This window comes from Nicotiana tabacum, chromosome 11, assembly GCF_000715075.1.
Source record: "Nicotiana tabacum cultivar K326 chromosome 11, ASM71507v2, whole genome shotgun sequence".
NCBI classification, from domain to species: Eukaryota; Viridiplantae; Streptophyta; class Magnoliopsida; order Solanales; family Solanaceae; genus Nicotiana; species Nicotiana tabacum.
In genome coordinates this window covers 110,989,495-111,011,170 of record NC_134090.1, presented here as the reverse complement: position 1 = coordinate 111,011,170, position 21,676 = coordinate 110,989,495, and the positions used below count along the sequence as shown (strand labels likewise).

Below are 21,676 nucleotides of genomic sequence, written 5' to 3'. Positions count from 1 at the left end.
TAAGTTTCAAATATGAGTAAAAGTGGCTGAGTTTGTAAAACAGTAGATATCAATAGGATTGAGTTCAAGTGATAAATAAATACAGTGAGGAAATAGTGATAAAAATCCCCGGAGGGTTCAAATAGTTGGCACGAAGCCCAAATATGGCAATCAACCCAAATCATCATGATAACAAATAAGTTTCGATCAAATAGGTGGTAAAATCATCAATCGGGACGGACCAAGTTAGAATCCCCAATAGTAAATGACCCTACACTCATCATCAAGCATGTGTCTCACCTCGATATAGCACTACGATGTGCAATCCGGGGTTTCAAACCCTCAGAGCATCATTTACAATCATTACCCACCTTGAACCGGCAAAATCTCTAGCTCACGATGCCTTTGCCCCTCAAATTGGCCTCCACGTGCGTTGAATCTATCCAAAATCAGAACGAATACATCACAATATGCTGAGGGAGCAAATCCCAAGCGAAAACAATCGAAAAAATATCGAAAATCCCGAAATTAGCAAAACCCGAGCCCTGGACCCACTGCTCAAAACTCAAAAAATTCACATCAATGGGTTCCTTATCTCCCCACGAGTTCATACATACCAAAAGTTCTCAAATATGACCCCAAATGGTCTTCCAAATCCCCAATTAGAATTCAAAATCTCAAGCCATAGTTCTTCCTTTTTTAGCTTAAATTCCATGAATTTCTAGGTGGGTTTCACAATATAATCGAGTTTTAGGTTCGAAATTCTTACCTCCAATCGATTTCCCTTGAATCCCTCGTTAATCTCCTTCAAAAATCTTCAAAAACGAGCAACTATGGTTAAAAATAGACCCAAAATCGTGGACAACACAACTTAAAACATTCTGCCCAGGCCTCACTTTTCTTTCTTCGCGAACGCGGTCAACCTCTCGCGTTCGTGTAGCACAAATTTACGTTGACCAACTTTTACGTTACACGAACGCGACACGCTAGTTGTGAACGCAGTTCTTCCTCCGCCTTGACCTTCGCGAACGCGTTTGCTCCTTCGCGAACACATTCTCTCCTTCACGAACGCGATGAATAACTGACCTCGGACCCATCAAACCCAAAACCTCCTGCGAGATCACGTATTCTCACTCGCAAACGAGATGCAATCCCCTCACAAGCCTTTGCGAACGCAGCCTGGACTCTCGCAAATGCGAAGCTTATGAAACCTGGCCCTTCGGGAACGCGAGCTCCCCTTCGCGAACGCAAAGGCCAAAATACCTGCAACTGCTGGAACAAAAATCTGCAATTTTCCAAACTCCAAAATGGTCCAATTGACCACCCAAAACTCACCCGAGGCCCCCGGGACCTCAACCAAAGGCACCAACACATCTTAAAACCTTATTCAAACTTGTTCCAATCATCAAAATACTTCAAACAACATCAAATCGCTCAAAACACATCGGATTCAAGCCTAAGTTCCTAAAATCTTCCGAAATACGATTTTGATCAAAAACCCAACCAAACCACGTCCGAATGACCTAAAATTTTACACACACATCCCAAATGACACAACGAAGCTATTGCAACTGTCAGAATTTAATTTCAACCTCTATATCAAAATTTCACCTATCGACCGGAAAACGCCAAAATCTCAATTTCGCCAATTCAAGCCTAAACCTTCCACATACTTCCAAAATGCATTCCGATCACACTCCTAAGTCCCAAATCACCTAACGGAGCAAAAGAACGCATAAAAATCCCTATCCGAGATAATATACAAACAAGTCAAATCTTGGTCAAACCTTTCAAATTTAGAGCTTTAAACTGAGAACTGTTCTCCCAAATTTATTCTGATTACCCTGAAAACCAAAACCAACGATTTACATAAGTCATAATACATCACACAGGCCAAGTCATGTCCAGTAGCTAGCGATCAAAGGGCAAATGCTCAAAATGACCGGTCCGATCGTTACAAGTTGGGAGAGTGGTTTTACGAACAGAAAAAAAAGGCAAATAAAACTTTTAAAAGAGTATTAATATGTGCAGAAGAAGAGATGACTAATAAGTTGGACTTGGCTTGGGAAATGTATGTGAGAATATTTATTAACTTCAGATTTTTATATCTGTTGCAGTGATTTACTGCTTACATTTTAAAAACTTCATACTTTTTCTTTTTGAAGTAACAATACACAAATATAGTTTATCTTAATTTTTTATTCCTTGTTAGGTGTTCAACCTTGATTTAATGTTGTTTAGAATAAATAGTGAAGGAATTGAATTCATTGTGGACTTAAAGAAGAGAACTTGTGACTTCCTGGAATTCCAACTTGATGAATTGCCTTATCCATATGCAATTGTTGCTATTAATAAGAGATATTTGCAGAAATCTGACTACTACTCAAATTGGTATTCGAAGGAAACATGGTTGAAAACATATGAAGGACATGTGAATACCGTGGGAGATCAAAAATCATGGGAGATACCACAAAATGTACAATCTGAGATCACAAAACCTCTCGATGCAGAGATTTTACAAGGAAGAAGACAAAAGAAGAGGCATATCCCTGCGAATGAATCAGTACCATCGAAGGATACCAAATGCAGTCGATGTAAATAAGTTAGGCAAACAGAACAACTTGCTTGTCTTCTCCAGCACCTCATCCATATTCCAAGAAACACACTAAAAAATACTCCAACCTTCAATAAGCCTTGGTCTGAATTTAGACTTTTATTATTGTATGACATATTTGAAATGTGATTTTTTTCATAGGAATAAAAAAATAAGCACTTGGACTATTTTATATATTGCTAAAGTACAAATAACTCATTTTTGTTGTGCAGGCTTACATGTTTGGTTGCATTTTAAAAAGTACGCAATGACTTCAGCGAGAAAAAACTTTAGGTTATAGTATGTGAAATACATATCTTTAACAAATCCAACACACACACACATACATACGCGTACAACACACAAAAGAAATGCATGTACAAAAAAAAGCGTCAGCATCTATCGCCTGAAGTTATACAAAATGAATTTAATAACTTCAACATATTGTCTAATGGATATGTTGAAGTAAACAAAAAAGCAAAACATAAAACCATAAAAAAGAATTACAAAAACTAAACATAAAAACCAACTAATTGCATTAACTTCACCAAATACAAACAATATCAAGAATAATGCAACATAAAGTTAAGAAGAAAGAGAATGAGAATTACATTGATACAGAAATAGATGAGGACAACACACAAAGTACAAATAATAACTTCAACGTCTCTGGGCTGAAGTTATACAAAATGAACCTAATAACTTCAGCATATTCTCTAATGAATATGCTCTAATGAATATGCTGAAGTAAACAAAAAAGCACAACATTAAAACATAAAAAAAGGATTACAAACACTAAGCATCATCACCATCATCATCATCATCATAGTACTCCTCAATTTCTCTAAATATCTCATCATCATCAGTATCGAAGATAACTATATGGTACTCATGCAAAAGACCACAGAGTCCAACGAGATCATTTTTTAACTTGTTGAATTCATCACACTGCTGACTTTGTTAAATGATTACTTTGTCCATAAGAGAAAGAAGAGTCTTCAGGTTGTTTTGCAACTTGGAATAGTCGTCCCCGATGGGAAACTTAAAACTATCAAACTGCTGCACAACCTTGTCAAACGAGGTTGAATAACCTCCACAGCTACGTTACAGGTTAAGCCTGTTCTGGAATGATTCATTGGCAAAAAACTGTGGTCTGATTCTATCCCAATCAGTCTTTATTCGATCCCACAAAAGCATAAGATTAAACATCGGTTTGTTATTGTACAACTCACACTTCAAAGTCTCTCACTTCTGCATAATTCCATCCATATTAGGCTTCCTACTTTCGCTTACACCAGACATTCTTTTTTTAACAAATGCTAAAACACTAAGGATGAATATAAATTTAAAGAAATATGATGGAAGTCTATGAATGACTATGAAATTTTCAAGTGAAGAGATTGTTAATATAGACAAAGAGTTCACTTAATCAATTTAATATCTATAAATGTAAAAGTAACTTTTCAGGTGTTTTTACTGTTTTACATTCAGAGAAATTGAATGAAACATGATAACTAGGTGGTAAAACAAGTATGTGGTAAATACAAAAAGAAATGTAACTTCAGCCTTAATAAGCCACAATTTTTCTATAGTAAAAAAATAACTTCATCCTGAAAAGTAACTTTTTGGATCATTTATTATATGGTCAAACAAATTTAAATGAAAGATGAAGTAGGTGACAAAAGACAAAAAGTAGCTAGTAAATGCAAAAAAAAAGGTATCAAGTTAAAATAATACAAAAACATGCAGAAGTTTTTGTCATAAGCTTTTTTAAAAATTTCAGCCCAATGTGCTGAAGTTATTTAGCTCATTTATAAAAACTGCAGTACATCATAAGGTAAAGTTTTTCATCGTGGATTCAATAGTTTTGTCGTAAAGCCTTTTCAAAAACTTCAGCCCAATGTACTGAAGTTATTTAGTTCATTTCTAAAAACTTCAGCACTTGATAAGCTGAAGTTTTTGTTCCAGATTCAATAGTTTTTGTCGTAAAGCTTTTTCAAAAATTTCAGCCATTGTGCTGAAGTTATTTAGTACATTTCTAAAAACATCAGCACTTTATAAGCTGAAGTTTTTGTCGTGGATTTAATAGTTTTTCTCGTAAAGATTTTTCAAATAACCTGAAGTTAGTTAGTGTATTTCTAAAAACTTCAGCACTTGATAAGCTGAAGTTTTTGTCCTGGACTCGATAGTTTTTGTCGTAAAGCTTTTTCAAAAAACTTCAGTAGTTTATGCTGAAGTTATTTAGTGTATTTCTAAAAATTTCAGCACAAAATAATGAGCTAAAGTTTTTGTCCTACAGTCGACACTTTTGTTATGAGTTTTAACCAAAACTTCAGCTTAAAAAGAAGAAGTTATTTACTTAAAATTCATGAAAAATGACACAAACATATTTGAATCAATCCAAGTCAACTAAAAAATTAACTAATGCGAATAGAACAAAAATTTAAAAGACATCACATAATTCAAACAAAATAATGTATATTCACAAAATCCAATTTTTTTTTCACTTACATCATTGAAAAAAAGAAAAAAATTAGTTTGTTGTTTACAAGTTATTCTCTATTCAAAAAATTCATAGATTGTCCTCATATTCTCCATAGTAGCAATGCATGCCTTTGGTTATAGAACTCTAAAATTCGCTTCCAACTGAACTTTACTACTATGATTTTTGTAGGAACTCCCGTCTTCTTTCATAATAACTTTACTACTATGATTTCATGCTTACAGATGAGACCTAGATACTAGCAAACCTCAATGTCAAACTTAAGAGATATGCCCATGCTAAAGAGCTCCTGGCATAATAACTTTGCACCATATACACATCAACCTTCACTATACACATCAACCATAACTATGTCTTCAACTGATTCACAGAAGCGACAATACGAGCCCCTTACATTACTACCTTGTACGGACCTCTGAATTATATTTGCCATATTCTTGAACTTCCCACATATGTGCATCTGGAAGGAGTCACTAAGTGTGAAAAGGCGTTCATGCAAATTTATGACGACCCGGCCAGTTGTCTCATGAGTTACCGCTTCATTTCCCCTATTTCTGCTTCTTTATGATTTGTTTATCCGTGTTATGTGGCAGCAGATATGGTTGGAGTTGCTTAAGGATTATGATATGACTATATTGTACCATCCGAGAAAGGCCAATGTGGTGGTCGGTGCCTTGAGCCGAAAGGCAGTGAGTATGGGGAGTTTGGCATATATTCCAGTTGGGGAGAGACCTCTTGTGGTTGATGTTCCGGCCTTGGCCAATCGGTTCGTGAGGTTGGATAATTCGGAGCCCAGTTGGGTATTGGCTTGTGTGGTTTCTCGGTCTTTTTTATATGATCGCATCAGAGAGCACCGGTATGATGATCCGCATTTGCTTGTCCTTAGGGACAGAGTTCAGTATGATGTTGCCAGAGATGTGACCATTGGTGATGATAGGGTGTTGAGGATGCAGGGCCGAATTTGTGTGCCCAATGTGGATGGGCTTCAAGAGTTGATTCTGGATGACGCCCATAGCTCGCGGTATTCCCTTCATCCGGGTGTCACGAAGATGTATCAAAATCTGAGGCAGCACTATTGGTGGAGAATAATGAAGCAAGATATTGTGGGATATGTAGCTCGGTGTCTCAATTGTCAGCAGGTGAAATATGAGCATTAGAGACCGCATGGCTTGCTTCAATAGATGGATATTCTCGAGTGGAAGTGGGAGAGGATCACTATGGACTTTGTTGTTGGACTTCCACGTACTTTGAGAAAGTTCAATGCTATTTGGGTGATTATGGATCGGCTGACCAAGTCCACGCACTTCATTCCTGTGTGTACTCCGCTTTCTTCAGAGTGGTTGGCAGAGATCTATATCCGAGAGATTGTTCATTTGCATGGTGTCCCAGTTTCCATCATTTTAGATAGGGGCACTCAGTTTACATCGCAGTTTTGGAGGTCAGTGCAGCGAGAGTTGGGTACTCAGGTTGAGTTGAGCACAGCATTTCATCCTCAGACGGACGGGCAGTCCGAGCGCACTATTTAGATATTGGAGGACATGTTGCGTGCTTGTGTCATTGATTTTGGAGGATCATGGGATGAGTTTCTACCACTTGCAGGTTTGCTTATAACAATAGCTACCAGTCGAGTATTCAGATGGCTCCATATGAGGCTTTGTATGTGAGGCGGTGTAGATCTCCAGTTGGTTGGTTCGAGCCCGGTGAGGCTAGTCTATTGGGGATAGATTTGGTGCATGATGCTTTGGAGAAGGTGAAGGTGATTCAGGAGAGGCTTCGTACAGCGCAGTCGAGGCAAAAGAGTTATGCTGACATGAAGGTTCGAGATGTGTCCTCCATGGTTGGTGAGAAGGTTCTGTTGAAGGTTTCACCCATGAAGGGTGTTATCAGATTTGGGAAGAAAGGGAAATTGACTCTGCGGTTCATTGGACCTTTTGAGGTGCTTCGGAGGATTGGGGAGGTGGCTTATGAGCTTGCTTTTCCACCCAGCTTGTCGAGTGTGCGTCCGGAATTTTATGTTTCTATGCTCTGGAAGTATATTGGGGATCCGTCTCATGTTCTGGATTTTAGCGCGGTTCAGTTGGATGATGATTTGACTTATGATGTGGAGCCAGTAGTTATTTTAGGTCGTCAGATTCAGAAGTTGAGGTCAAAGGATATAGCTTCGGTCAAAGTGTAGTAGAGAGGTCAGCCAGTGGAGGAGGCTACCTGGGAGACCGAGCGGGAGAAGCAGAGCAGATATCGATACCTGTTTGAGGTTTCAGGTATGTTTCTTGACTTGTTTGGGGACAAACGTTTGTTTAAGTTAGGGAGGATGTGAAGACTCGGCTAGTCGTCTCATGAGTTACCGCTCTGTTTCCCCCATTTCTGCTATTTTATGCTTTGTTTATCATGTTAAGTGGTATCGGGTTGGTCGGATCAAATCCGGAATAATTTTGGTAAGGTTTGAGACACTTAGTCTCTTTTAGGATGCTTAAGTTGGAAAAGTCAACCCGATGTTGACTTATGTGTTAGAGGGCTTGGATGTGAGTTTTGATGGTTTGGATAGCTTTGGGAAGTGATTTGGCACTTTGGAGTGTGATCGGAATGAGTTTTGGAGGTTCAGAGTAGATTTAGGCTTGAATTGGCAAAGTTGATACTTTGGTGATTTTCGGTTGGTAGGTGAGATTTTTATATAGGGGTCGGAATGGAATTCCAAGAGTTGCAGTAGTTTCGTTGGGTCATTTGGGATGTGTGTACAAAATTTAAGGTCATTCGGACGCGGTTTGATTGGGTTTTTGATCAAAAGCGGAATTCGGAAGATTTTGGAATGTTTGGCTTGAATCTGATGTGCTTTGGTAGATTTGATGTTGTTTGAGGTGCTTTGAAGATTAAAACAAGTTTGAATAAGGTATTAGGATATGTTTGTACTTTTGGTTGAGGTCCCGGGGGCCTCGGGGTGAATTCGAATGGTTGACGGGGAGTTTGAGGAATGTTTGCAGCTGCTGAACTTTTGTTGCTTCTAGTATTTTCGCACCTGCAGATTGGGGACCGCAGGTGCGACGCCGTACATGCGGAAGAGGAGCCACAGAAGCGGATTATTGAAGAGTTGTCAAAAACCACAGATGCGGTAGTGGGACCACACCTGCGAAGCCGCAGGTACGGAATGTTGAGCGTAGGTGTGATTTTGGTCTGTTAAGTGAAGAACCGCAGAAGAGGTTATGTGCCGCATATGCGAAAATGCCTGGGCAGAAAGTATAAATTGTGGCCTTCGCGAATTTTGAGCTATTTCACCATTTTTATCTTCATCGTTGGAGCTTTTTGGACAATTTGAAAGATGGATTTCAAGAGAACTTCATTGAGGTAAGGAATCTGGACTTAAAACTCGTTCCTATGCTATTATTTCGCGGATTAGAGCTAGAAATCATGGAAATTAAGGGTGAAAATTTGGGAAAACTAGGGCTTAGTATTGGAGACCTTTGATTGAGGGTTTGGTGGACCATTTGAGGTCGGATTTCAGAACTTTTGATATGTATGAGCTCGTGGGGAGATAAGAAATCTATTGATGTAAAAATTATTGAATTCCGAGACGTGGGCTCGGGGGTCGGGTTTTGGTCATTTCGGAATTTGTGTCATATTTTGATTGTTTTCGCTTAGGCTTCGTTCCCTTAGCATATTTTGACGTCCTCATTCTGATTTTGGATAGATTCAACGCGAGTGGAGGCCGATTCGAGGGGTAAAGGTGTCATGAGTTAGAGATTTGACCGGTTCGAGGTGAGTAATGATTGTAAATGATGTTCTGAGGGTTTGAAACCCCGGATTTGCACATGGTAATGCTATATTAAGGTAAGACACATGTTTGATGACGAGCGTGGGGTCGACACTATTGGGGATTGTGACTTGGTCCGTCCTGACTAATGATTTTACCGCGTATTTGATTGAAATCTATTTGTTATCATCATTATTTGGGTTGAATGCCATATTTGGGCTTCGTGCCAACTATTTGAACCCTTCGGGAATTATTATTGATATTTCCTTACTGTTTTGACTTTATATTTGAACTCAGTCATGCTATTTTCTATTGTTTTCCTACTCAGTCATGTTTACTCAGTTTTAATACCTAAATGATCTTTTTAAATGATAATTGGGCTGAGAATGACTGTTTTACTATTGCCCGAGTGGCTTGTGAGGATTGTTTACTGAGTAAGGCCGAGGGCCTATGTTGTGAGGAAACACTGATACAGATTTGAGCCGAAGGCCTGAGATATGTATGCCACGAGGTGACTTGATTGATATGAGGCCGAGAACCTAGTGATGACGCCATGAGATAGCTTGATATTGCGTTTGGGCCGTATGGGGCCCCTTCAGGAGTCTGCACACCCCTAGTGAGCGCGGTACCCATTGTGATGTGAGATTGAGCCCGAGAGGCTGATATTGTTCTGAAATGTTGCCCGAGGGGCAGTTTTGTTGATAAAGTGCACGAGGGGTGAACCTTTATGTGTTTACTTTCCTTAATTGTCTGTCAATTACCTGCTAAATTGTTGAAAAAGGTCTTTTCATGAAATTACATTTGAGTTAAAGGATTTTTACGTGTCTTTCACTGATTTACTATTTTGAAATAGTTTTACTGCTTCATTATAGAATGCTTTGTGCCTTATGTGATTTTTTGCTGTCTGTATTTACATTTGTTACTCACTTAATTAGAGTAATCACTTTACTCCCTTCACCCTGTATGCATATTCAGGCGTATCTGGTCCCGCTCCCGAGTGCTGATCCTTCCAGCTTCAAGCACTACAAGAAATCACCCTTACTGTCGCCACTATAAATGTTCTTTAGTAGAGACTAATATTGGCACAAAAAAAATTTATGTTCAGTGGCAAGTTTATGTCGCCACTATAAATGTTCTTTAGTAGCGACTAAAGTTTCCACAAAAAATATTTATGTTCAGTGGCAAGATTATGTCTCCACTATAAATGTCATTTAGTAGCGATTTAAGTGGCTACAAAAGTTTTAACCATGAAAGACACAATGTTTTCTGTAGCGACTAAAGTCGCTGCAAAAGAAGTTGACATTATGTGGCAACTTAAATATCTCAACAGTTACTAAATTTTTGACAAAACTATGTCGCCACTAAAAATTATTTTCTCAACAATTATAACGACCAAAATTATATACATTTCCATGCAGTAGGAACCTAATTCTCTAAAATTTCATATAGAGATATTAACTATCAATAGTAAAGCAACCAATAATGCTTGACAAACACTAAAAGAATTTCTCAAGCCGAATATTATAAATATTATCATTACTAAAAAGTCAATTACATATATATTACCCGACACTTCATTGTGCATTATAATTGTACGCATATACATATCCGAAAAACGACAAAATATTAAGTGCCTTGTAACTGCTCCTTGCCCGACACCATCCTTGAACGATACCACTGTTTAAGTGCCTTGTCCCTGCTAGACAAACAGAATGTTGAAAGTGAAGAATCAGAGAAATGATAGTTATAACAGTAGTATATATATTGTAGCACATGTGATTTGACAAAGTAGATTTGCTCTCTTCTTGCTATATATAAAGGTCATATAAGAAGGAAACAATCACAGTAGCTTTCTTTTGATCTTTCCTGTCTTTCTATTCTTTGCCCTTTCAAGAAACTATACATAGAAATCATGATTGAAACTTCTTCAATTTACAGAAAACTAGAAACATATAAGATTAATAGAGACAGTTAAATGGGCATTGCATGAAATAGAGAAATAAATACCGCAAGAACAGTGTTGCAGAAGCTACAACAGACATACCAAAGATGTTCAGAATATTGAACCAAATCCATGGAGTTTCTAAACCTCCAACAAAATGGGAAATGTTCGCGAAGAAGAAAGGTATACATAAGCGTAAGAAAGACAAGGTTGTTTTTGATGAACAAACTGGGTCATGGAAGCGCAGACATGGCTATGATCACATAAATGATGACAAAGATGTGCCAATTATTGAAGCCAAGGAAACTGATGAGCCTGGTCAAGATCCTTTTGCTAAGAGACAAGAAGAAAGAGGAAGATAGTAGAAAAACAAGAGAAAAATCGATTAAGTAGCTTGAAGGAAGTTGCTGCCTTGCCAAGTCATGTTCAGCTTGCTGCCACGGCACTGCCTATAAGAGGAACACAAGTGCATCGAGGAAAGTTAGAAAGGATGAACTCGGCAATTTTGCTGGAATGGCCGCAAATGCAATAGCTAGTGGTGGATATTAGACAAACAGAATGTTGAAAATTTAATAATAGCTAGCTAGATTCTATTCTTCTACAGCTCTTGAATTTTGGAAAAAAAATACATTTGTCAACACTATGAAGCATCCCAATATTGGACAAATCTTCATCTCTTTCTTGATCATAATCAATGGAGATATTCAAATCCAAAGAAACAAAAATCAGCAAAAGATGCAAACCTCCAGTTATTATCCACACACAGTTCAGAAGAAAAAACCAGTTAATATCAGAAAGTCACAAGTTCAAGGCCAACATAAGCATAGCAGATTAACCACCAGGCAAACCTCTAATTATAAGAATGCCAGAAATCATTCGAATCAGTTGCACATGGTGATAAGAAACTACATGTGCTGAGGTTTGTCTTAAAGGTCTTATACTTAAGTAAATAGAACCAAAATCGATGTCAGTTGCATAATAGGAATATGACCAAAGATGCAAAACATGTGCATAATGAGAGATCGTCTGGCATCTGGACCACTAATCTAGGACTGCATTGAGAAGTAGAGGACTGGTATTCAAGGCTTTCAAGCATCCTTGTCTACCTTCTCAGCAAATCAAAGCTTATAAAGCCATATGTGACAGCATAATTAGTTAAACTAAAATGTATATTTAGATGAAATTTTATATTATACAAAGGTCATATAAAGAGGCACATAATTTTATTGTAAAGCAAAGTAATAATATTATGGTGAAAATTGATTGCCTAGAACTTTGCTCTTCCTTCCTCCTCCTATTCTAAACAAAAGAGTTAAATTGTTTTTGTTTTCCTTCATATATCATTAAAAAATTTACGAGCAACAAAATTAAGTGAACAAGGTTCTACATCTTAGCTAGGAGGGTAAATTAAGCAACTGATTAGTATTATGTCATACCTTAATGTATCAGCAACACAAAACCTATGCCCTGCCCAATGTAAAACAAGGAATGCACATAAAGGCATGAAAAGGTGGGTGGGGGTGGGGGAGGGGTGGGAACTATCATCCATTTCCAGAATAAGTATTGATCACAAACTGGCTTTCATTCTAAACTGTTCAATGTTGTAGACGTATTATATACTTACCACTCGAAAGTAGGACCATCTGTGACTATTACCTTAACTACATCTAAAGGAAACAACGCTTTCGTATTTCACAAGTTCAATACAAAGAGAATACTGAATAGTGAAGCCAATTAATTCCATTCTAAATTACCTAGCTAGACGCCTAACCAATTTGAAATATTCACATTTGACATATCAATGTTCCATTAGTATACCACATGTTGAAACATATTCCATGTATTCTCGTCACAACTACGTATGACTTATCTTAAATAAATAAAAAATCATGCTCTTGATGTAACATTTTCAAGATTTGAAGCTTGCATTTTACTTCAGCATCCGATATTAAATGATTAGCTATTTAATATGGGAAGGAAATGTTTCTTATTTCTTGAATGCCCTATGTTCAGTTAATCATTCAAGTTCATGAATGAAGCTTTAAACCTTGGACCCCGTTGGTAAACACAACCAAACACATGGTGAAAAGTAACGAACAGTTGGTGAATCAAAAATACACTACAAGAAATGAGATCTACGGCCACATTTAATCAGTGACATGTGGAAAAAATGTCGGAAAAAGAATCATTTTGTGACACTTCATAAAAAATGCGGTAAATTCAATGACATTTGATTAAAAATGACACAGTAATTGCGACTTTTAAATGAAATGTAGCTATATGAGTCGTTATTTACTGACATTTATATCTAATGAAGGAAACTTACATTTATACTTATTAAGCTAAAAATATATAGGCCTGGTCAACTATTATTATTAAAAAACCTACCCCCAATCTTTCCTCTTAAAACCGTGCCTCCAATCTTCCCCTTTCCTCATACCCAAATAATTGATGCCGTCATCTCATATTCAAAAAATTGATTGATTGCAAATCACATTCTCGAAATTCAAAGTCGCACTCGATTAGCGATAAGCAAATCTTAGTGTGACGCCGAAAATTGAATGGGGAAACAACCAGGTTGGTCTTAGATTGTTCTAAAACTCTAAACATGACAGATACTACTGATACTTCTCAGAATTTTGATCAAGGTTATTAAGGTGTGTTAAGTATTTTCTTTTTGTGATTTTTGTTCTATTATGTTCACTGGATTGTATTTCCTGCCTTTAAAATAGTTGCCCTTTCGTTTAATATGATATACTGAAGTTTGTTGTGCTTGGGAAGTGGTAGATAGGGTTATTTATGAATTTAACAGTTCTCTATTTATGTTCAAGATACATGGCTATTGTGGAGTGATGAAATTGAATCATTTTGGGGATAAAGCTTTAGTATCTTTAGTATCTGCACCTTTTTTCTTTTAATGTCATTGTGTATTTGCAGTTTTTATTTTCTTTGGCTGATTCTTTCTTTTATTGGATTTTGTCTATTATTACATCTTTAATATGATTGTTTTACTGTCATGTTGTTATAGTTCATTCTTGTTACGCTCCTTCTTAGTCCATGTAAATTATTTAATTACTTGATTAGGTTTATAGGTGCTAATAGTGGTAGGATGAGTGTAGCAGGTCCAAATTACAGAAATCTTGCTTGGATAAGTCAGAAACTGAACTATGCCTTATAGGAAATATCACGCTTTTGCATTTAGTTGGGTAAGATTACATTTAAGTCCGATAGAACAATCTTTTAGTATGATAGAATAACTTATTTACACCTATAATGCCAAAACTTTAGTAGAAAAGAAGCAAGATTATCTTTCCTTGACACATAAATACTCGAGATCAGTTCACCAGACAAAAGAAAAACTTGAAACTGTAGCACCAAATAACTAACCTCATCGACTTATAATGTTAGATTCCTCACAGGAGATGACATTCTGCTTTTCATGAGTAAGAATATGGATAGTACTATGTATTTGTAGGAGAAAAATGACCTCTATAACATGGTCATTAACAAAATATGGCCTCTGAATTCTAGTTAATTGTGGTTCTCATCCGTTGGTCACTCAAGAGGATCATCTCCTTAATTTGAGATAAGTAAATATCTAGTTTGTATTACCTATCAATACCTCTAGACGCTTGCTTGGTTGATTAGACCTAAAATGCAATACTAACAAGATTACCATGCAGGTGTTGAAAATGAGTTGTGTTAGGAGCATACTCAAGGTCTGCCAGCTCGTCAAAGGTTATACTCTTCACAATATCTTTGAGATAAAGAAAATTCTTGTGGTTTCCTTGCGAAAAGGGTATCAGTCTATCCAAATGATTATACAAACATCATTTAATCCTAAAATTGAAATGTCATGCTTAGTTAGAAGGGATTAAGGAGAGGAAAAGGAAAGAGAGAACTTGCCATTCTGTATGTTAACTAAACAGATGTAGATGTGTTCAAGCACATTTTGCATTTTCTTACTTTATGGTACATATTTATATTGTGGCTCGTATTCGAAGACTTGAAGTTTCTTATTGTTTTATTTTTCTTTGTGATAAGTAAGTATTATTTATTTTTGTTTGTATGATGGAAGGTTTTTAAGTTGCACGGATTCTAACTTTGAATGTGATATCATATGCCATATAACTCTATAGAAGTGGCTTGCTAACTGGTTTTTGTTACCTTGTATTTTTAACTTCTAATTTTTCCTTTTATTGTTTGGTTTTATGTCAGGTTGATATGCAAAAATTGGAGTCAAAAAGAGAAACTCTTGTGCAAAGAACTGTTGTGAATTAATATTTTTGTGCTCAACATTGGAGTCTATTTATAGTTAGCATAGCTTGTTCTGAATATATACTGGGGAAAAACTTTATATTTTTGAGAACCACTACTGAGTGGTACTGTAAGATTTTCAAAAATAATGTTTACGTATCTCTTTTGTTTTAATTCAAAATTCTTTTGTTGGGTATGACATTGTAGTATTAAAATTATATGAATAATTGTGTTTATTAGTAGATAAAAATTATTAACTTCCTTCAAGTATAAAAAGAAAAAAAGTTATTGACAAAAGAAGATTTACCGACATTTTGCATGTTTATGTAGAAAGGATGAGTAAGATTGCCGACATTTCTTTGTATGTTGCAACTATATTGATTTTGTACTCAAGATGGTGGCATTTGATAAAAAATCAGTATATAAATGTCACTATTTATTTGCCAACATTAATGTAAATGTTGGAAAATTCCCGACATCAAAATTTACGACGTTTGCTATAAATGTCAAATAAATGTCGGTAAATAATTTTGTGACATTTATATGACTCAAAATGACATTTAAAAAATGTTGTCGTAGTTCTATTTTCTTGTAGTGATAAGAATGTTTCAGATGATTAGGCAGAGTATGATTTCAGATTAGCTGAGCTTGATTTGATTACAAATTTTTGGACCACCTACCTCAAAAACTAGGGCAGAGCCAAGATGATAGGAAACAACTGTCAAAACTCAAGAAAATAACATATGAGAGACTGCTAAGTAAAGAGAGATGATTACCAATCACTAAGTGCAGAAGCAATGGTAGACCCCTTTCCCCCACTCCCCAGGCACTTTAACAAGAATAAAAGGAAAGTATCACCTAGTTGTAAAGTCTATCTTTTTTTGTTTGAATCAGTAAAGTTATTATTCACAAAGGTACCAAGATGGTACAAAATAAAGTACAGGAATCCAGGAAGAACAGAACATACTGTTAACAGAAGGGCAAATGAACATATCTATATTGAAGCAAATGAACAACCTTTTCAACAAGTTAACAGAAGAAATATATCCAAAAAGAAAGTTCAGTGGCAACCTCAAAAGGGCAACAATCAATGTGAAGCCAAGGCAGTCCAACAGCAAAATCAGAAGGTTACCATCATAGAGAACACCACAATGCCTGGTGGTTACTAAACCCCTAAACATGAAGTCACTACAGAAGGAAAGAAGAAGAAATGTTAAGAAGGAAGAAGAATTGTTAAGAAGGAGCGGAGCAAGTACCTGTTGCTGTTGCATTCTGGTCAAGAAACTAGCAAATTGTTCATGCATCTTCTTCTCCACTTCTAGAGAGATCCTCTTGTCTGTTTCTGCATTTGCATGTTGACGCTCCTCTGCCAACTTCCTTTACAACTCAATTTCCATATTTCTTCGCAACGCAACAACGATTTTTTCACGTTCTTCTTGCAACATCCTATTCATCTCGGCTTGCATCTCTTGACGTACAATATCAATAGCAGAAGACACGTTGGCCTCTATGTTTGCCTGCTGAATGTTACTCTTTTTAGGAGGCTTCTTTCGGTATCGTTTTCCACAAACATAGCATGTTCTCTCACCAACAACGGAGGATAAAATCTCATCTTTAGTCATGGGATGCTCGATACCCTTAGATTGTTGCTGAGCGACAACTTCCTGGAGTCAACCCTGCATTTATGCATAATTATTTAAATCAAAACATAATAAAACATATTAAATGAAAATTACAGAACAAAGAACTTTATAAGTGTTTTTAGATAATTACATGAATTTGTTGGGATTGTGAATCTAACCACACCACTTCGCCTCTATCATCCTTGTGTGTATGTTGGATTTCCCAAACTTTATCTGGTGTGTTCAATTCTCCAGTAATAGGATTTCTCTACAATATAGTTACGGAAAAAAATATATAAGCAAATATATAAATATATAAATAACAAAGAAGCATATGTGATAGTAGGGGACTAAATATATTTTTACTGTAGATTCCTCTACTTCTGCAAAAGACTTTGTACCACAAGTATGCTTAGTTATTTGCTTTTCTCTATTTCTTTTGTTCCTCTCACTTACAACCTGTAAGTAAACAGATTAATAAATCATCTTTCAAAGAGACAATTTTCAGGTATTAAGTTAATACCTTAAATTCCGGACTTCCAAAATATTGTATTAGGTATTTCCAGTCCTCAAGCTCAACATCTTCAAGTTGATGAGATAATATTTCTTCATTAGTACAGTACTTAGAGTACAGAATGCTGAGTCGAGCTTTCCATGCTCTAAAAAGACTTTGCATAGTGCTAATTACAAAGGCCTGAAACCTATGCTCTCGCAACCCGCTGCAAACTTCAAATATATCCTGACAATAAGTGTAACATTATATTCAATATCCTAAATGTAACATCATGTAACATCATTCTAAAACTATAACATCGAAATTATTAAACAATAAATTACCTCTCAATAGGATACATATTCCGATATTGAGCTGGTCCACCAAGCTTTGCCTCACTTGGCAAGTGAATTGGCAAATGAACCGTGACATCAAAGAAAGCCGGAGGGAAAACAAGTTGAAGTTTGGTCAAAATAATAGGAATTTCTGCCTCTAGGATATCAAGATCTTCAATCGTCAAGCACTTAGAGTATATATTCTTGAAAAAGTTTCCTAAGGCTATAATTGGATCACACACTTCCTTGGGTAACAAACCACATATAGCTACTGCAAAAATGTCTAGCAACAATACATGATGATCGTGACATTTCAGTCCATGTATCTTTTTCTCCTGTACGTTGACACACCTTGAAATGTTTGAGGAAAATGCATCAGGAACCTTCAGATTAGCTAAGAAACTGCACACCTTCAGCTTCTCTTCTGCGGACAATGCATAGCATGCTGCCGGTAACAAAATATTATTCTCATCCTCAATAGGATGCAACCTTTATCCGATTCCAAGATCCATCAAGTCATATCTACTTTTCAATGTGTCTTTTTTCTTTCCAACCATATTCATGACAGTTGATAAAATTTCTATTGGACATATTTCTTTCGATGTGCATCACATCAAGGTTATGTCGTAACATAAGACTCTTCTAATAAGGCAATTGGAAAAAAATACTTTTCTTCTTCCAATTGTAAGCATTGCTATGAACATCACGCTTTCTCTTTTGTACTTTATCAAAACTCACATTACCCAAAGCTTGTCATTGCATAAGTGCTACATCACCTGTTAAAGGGTTAGGTGCAACTCCCATTTCAACTTTCCCATCAAATAACGTCCTACTTCTTCGCCATGGATGGTCCATGGGAAGGAAGCGACGATGACCCATATAATACAACTTACTACGTAAGGAAGTCGATTGTGTATCTTTATGGCAAGAAGGGCATGCAAGCTTGCCTTTGGTTGACCATCCTGAAAGATTTTCATATGCAGAAAAGTCGTTGATCGTCCACATGCTAGCCACATGCATCAGAAAATTAGATTTTGAGTGTGCATCATAAGTCTCCACTCCGACCCATAATTCTCTCAACTCTTCCAAAACTAATCAAATATTTCTTAACTCAGCTGAAAAGGTGGGATGTCGTGCATCAAAAGATTTCCTTGTTATTGAGTCAGATGGATGTCGCAAGACACCATCATCAACATTTCCCTCCTTGTGCCACCTAATGGTTTTAGCTATTTCTCTTGCCATGTACAATCTTTGAAGCCTTGGTTTGATTGGAAAATGCCGCAAGATTTTATGAGCTACATTCTTGCCTCCATGTTCTTCGGACTTCCATCTAGACTTACCACACTTATGACATGCTTGGACATCGGCATAATCACGCCAATATAAAATACAATCATTTCGACATGCATCTATTTTGGTGTACCTTAAGCCGTGGTCACAAAGAACTTTTCTTTGCTTCATAGAAAGAATTAGGCACAAATGACCCCTCGGGAAGAACTTCTTTGAAGAAGCTCAATAATGCATCCATCGATTTGTTGTTCCAATGGTTAAGACACTTCAAGTGAAGTAGTTTAACAACAAAAGATAAATTCGAGACTTTTTTACAACCAGGATAAAGTTCTGTCTCAGCATCTTCTAACAATTTGTAGAACTTTATTGCATGTACATTTGGCTCTTCATTGTCCTCTGAATTATTATTATTATTATCCTCCACATTCGTATATCCACAAGCATCGTGAATCATTTCAGTAATATTTTCCTCTTCAATGCTATCATCTTCTGGTTCATTACTAACTGCAGTATTAGAAGTTTCAACTCTAACTAACACTTCTCCATGCAAGTCCCACACTTTATAAGAATCCCAAAAATCCTTCTTCAATAAATCTCCTCTTACACCATCCCTTAGCTTGAACACGGTATTCATACACCCTTTAAAAGGACATCGAATCATAGTGTTCACCGTTTGTTGACTGAATGCCCAATTAAGAAAGTTGTCTACGCCATCTCTATATCTTTTATCGACTCTATTCCTAATATTCAACCAACTTTTATCCATCATATATATATATTAAAAAATAAATAAATTAATTTACTAATTAAAAGGGGAAGAATTATAGTAATCAAAATATATATAATAATTAACATTTACCAGGGGTATTCAGACAAGCAGTCACAAAACACATTATTCAAACAAGAAGGAAGTAGTCTATTCCAAAATTACTTATACGAATTGTGTGCAATGAAGAACAAGTTCAAACCAGGGTACGTACCACTCTATGAAACTACAAAAATACATGACCTTAGTATTGTGTTGATTAAGTTACTGCCAGGTAATATGCAAGATTGACAACTTCAACAAATAGTATTCAGAAATCATATAACAAAATTTCTTTCGCTGGACGAGATTAGAAGATAGTTAAACGGGCAGAGAAATTACGAGGAAAAAGCATTTCTGGCGATCTTCTGCTTCTTTGATCACTGTCAAGTCTTTAGGGAATTAACAATATTCAATCAGATTCACACTATTCCTTTAAATCTCGAACACGACAAGGAAGCAGCACGCTATGGGGTACAAACTGAACACGACAAGGAAGAAGCACGCGATGGGTTACAAATTCAAGAAAACAGCAACAACAACAAAATTAACAACTAAAATCATTAAACCTACAAATCCAACCAATGTATATCATTCAAATAAAGGCCAGGCAAATTAAATACATTGTACCTGCTTGAACCATACAAATTGCTTGCCTGAACAATTAGAAATAAGCTGCCTCCCTGATCCTTACGCCACAAGTGGAGCCTTGCGAAATTATAGGGCTTATGTGGAGAAATATCAAAGTCTGTCGGGAACCTAGTAACTGCACTGTGAGACAGACAATGATTTTTGACTTGAACACATTCCTGCAAGGCATAAGCACAGTAAGATGCAATATTAAGGAAGCAGATGACATCAAATAGGAAACTGATAATTTGAAATTTATCTAGTCTCATTAACAGATCTATATGATGATATTTTGAGATTAAACGAACTTAAAGCAAGTACGTTTTCTCAAATCAAGCACTAAATATAACTTTCCTATTCCCTCAGACAATTTAGCACTACAAAAGGTTAGTCGCAGTTGCAAGTAGGAACATAATGCATTCTCTCACCCCTCCACCTCCTTGCCCTTGCCCACAATCTCGTCTTATGTTTGCCTTTTGTCTGCACGCCAATAGCTTTAGGAGCTAAGCTACAGATTTGCTACATGTAGTCCAATTGGTCAATATTCAATCAGATTCATACTATTCCTTTAAATCTCGAACACGACAAGGAAGAAGCATTCTATGGGGTACAAACTGAACTAGTTTAAAATACGACCCAACTAAAGCTTAGCAAGGAGTTGTACAGTTCTAAATGCCGAGTCTAAAAGATTAGGGATTTTAACATACCTAAGTTGTTAAAATTTCACTTCTATATTTTCTTGCCCTTTGCCGACTTCCGCAGTAGTGTACAAGTTCTAGAATACTTGAAGTTGAAGAAGCTTTGAATAGAAAGACCCTAGTGGTCTTCTTCTTCGCACACTCGTTTCACAAATTCAAACCAAAACTCGTCAAACCAGCTTCCAATCTTGAGATTTAGCTTCAAAATGAAGTTTCCGGCAAGTATCATAAACACCCAATCGAATTCACATTCTGATTTGAGGGATTTCGATTTGGGTGAGATTTTTGAGGGATTTCGATTTGGGATTTCTATTATCTGGAAAGATTTCTATCTAGATAGGACCGATTTTGGGTTTCAATTTGGGATTTCTATCTATAGAGGACCAATTTTGGGCGCTTCTATGTTCTTCACATCGAGTCGATGTGTTCGAGATGAGAGTTTCACTACTTCTGTCTCTGGACCGATTTTAGTATTTCATCTATTGAGTATTTTCTTTTGTTTTTTTAAAAGGGAATAGGGGCGACCCAGTCGCTGCAATTCATATTTAGCGGCGACTTCACAAAAGTCGCCACAATAAATATGGAGCCAAAATTTTATTTTTAGCGGGAGTGAAAATTTCAGCCACTTTAGAGGCGACCCATAAATAATCGTTGCTAAATATATTCAAATTGTGGTGACTTTTAAAGTCGTTACTAATAATATACATTTTGTAGCAACTTAATAGGGTTGCTGCTAAATGCCGCCACTAATTATCCAATTTCTTGTAGTGACGCGGATCCGAGG

General features: G+C 36.5%; 2 long non-coding RNA genes across 7 annotated transcripts; one reads left to right on the top strand and one right to left on the bottom strand.

Annotated features, from left to right (window-relative positions):
- Positions 1-10,325: 10,325 nt before the first annotated feature.
- Positions 10,326-21,374, bottom strand: LOC107766993 (uncharacterized). Of its 6 annotated transcripts, XR_001643813.2 has the most exons (8): positions 20,902-21,374; positions 20,195-20,373; positions 17,479-19,499; positions 17,165-17,380; positions 16,793-16,909; positions 16,276-16,695; positions 16,091-16,207; positions 10,326-10,516 (listed from the first exon to the last, which is right to left on the bottom strand). It is a non-coding gene; the product is annotated as an uncharacterized LOC107766993 (long non-coding RNA). The 6 variants fall into 6 exon arrangements; XR_001643815.2 differs by having other exon boundaries at positions 10,326-10,519; positions 17,479-20,373; XR_012696688.1 differs by lacking the exon at positions 16,091-16,207 and having other exon boundaries at positions 10,326-10,519.
- Positions 10,583-16,078, top strand: LOC142166340 (uncharacterized). The gene is made up of 3 exons (XR_012696689.1): positions 10,583-13,419; positions 14,446-14,500; positions 14,981-16,078. It is a non-coding gene; the product is annotated as an uncharacterized LOC142166340 (long non-coding RNA).
- Positions 21,375-21,676: the final 302 nt, after the last annotated feature.